Raw genomic sequence first — 1,423 nt, 5'->3', positions numbered from 1 at the left:
TGTGTGTGTGTGTGTGTGTGTGTGTGTGTGTGTGTGTGTGTGTGTGTGTGTGTGTGTGTGTGTGTGTGTGTCTGTGCATACAATCTGTGGCATTAACCCACAGCTGACCTGCTTTGAGTCTCTGGCAGAGGAAGACAGCGAGCCGACTGGGCTTCTGCTTGTCACAGTGCAGCCATTTCATGCCGTGCGGGGGAAAAGCCCTGGTCTGTACCCTGCTGATGCTCAACAACACAGGCACGCCAGCAAGGCACCAAACAGCTGTAAGGCTCCCTCAGTGATCACACACAGCACCACTCACCTCTGCCAGCAGAGTCTCACTTCAGCCAGGCTCCCTCTAAAAGCCCAAACCTGCATCCCGTGACAGCTCTGAGCCAAGACTCCCGATTTAGGAGTATACTGTGAGAGGTGTGTAAGATAACACGAAGAACAGAATGTTCAATATTCTACAAAATCGGTGTATAGCACAGCAGTATCCTCCATAGGACTTGAGTATAACATATATAGAGTATCAGCTGAGGCATGTGTACAGTGGCTTAGACGTGCATGACTTGATGTTAATCTATCCACCAGTCGCCATCATCACCATCCCTCAGGAACATTGCATAGCAGTACAGAGATTAGACTCATAGACCTAAACACAACAGCGCTCGACAACAATTCCACCTTGACCTTTCCACTCAGCTTAATTACCTTCAGTGGAGAAAATACAAGTTGACCGCTGTGTAATGCATTTGCATGCTTTGACTGAATTACACTGTGAAACAACTTCTCTGTTAGTCACCCCCAATTAAGCTCTGTGTTCTGATGATTATCACACCTGCAATGCAACCTCAACAAAGCTTCTCATAGAGACCCATTCAGGAGGGTTTCCTCTGTGAAAAAGCCTCCTGCTCATTTCCCTTTGATTTCAGGTTTGTATCCAGCTGTGCAGCTAATAATGGACTATATAAAAATGATACATTAGATTCTTTATTCTCTTTGTTTGTTTTGTTTGTGGTGGTGTAAAGGATGGAAAGGTTCCCTCACCTTTGACCCAGACCTGGGTAAATATTGAAGCTCAGTTAAATTTTTTTGCAAGTCTGCATTTTAAAAGACAAAAGCTTGATGAAAGCTTGAAGAAAATGGGACAACTCTTGGCTAAAAAATAATGATTAGTAAGGATGCACAATTAGATCAGCTTTTAAATTGTAATTAATTTCACTTTGTGAACATTATTATACCCATAACAACATCTGAACCCCTCCCTTAACAGATATACTTGCAGTTAGCAGTGTGATCACAACTGTCTTTCTGAACTGACTTTATGACAATGATATTTCTTTAATGTCAGCTTTGACCCCTTTGACCCTTCACAGGTCTCTGAGGCCTTCAGCACTCTCTCTCTCTCTCTCTCTCTCTCTCTCTCTCTCTCTCTCTCTCTCTC

At 43.7% G+C, this 1,423-nt stretch overlaps 1 protein-coding gene across 2 annotated transcripts in view; it reads right to left on the bottom strand.

The window, feature by feature from the left end:
• map6a (microtubule-associated protein 6a) overlaps window positions 1-1,423 on the bottom strand; it is a 20,296-nt gene that overhangs the window by 17,496 nt on the left and 1,377 nt on the right. The window lies entirely within an intron of this gene.

This window comes from Haplochromis burtoni, unplaced genomic scaffold, assembly GCF_018398535.1.
Source record: "Haplochromis burtoni strain Fernald_Lab_line unplaced genomic scaffold, NCSU_Asbu1 Contig_24, whole genome shotgun sequence".
Classification (NCBI taxonomy): Eukaryota; Metazoa; Chordata; class Actinopteri; order Cichliformes; family Cichlidae; genus Haplochromis; species Haplochromis burtoni.
Note: the sequence above shows the minus strand (reverse complement) of the source record. Positions and strands in the feature narration are given on the sequence as shown.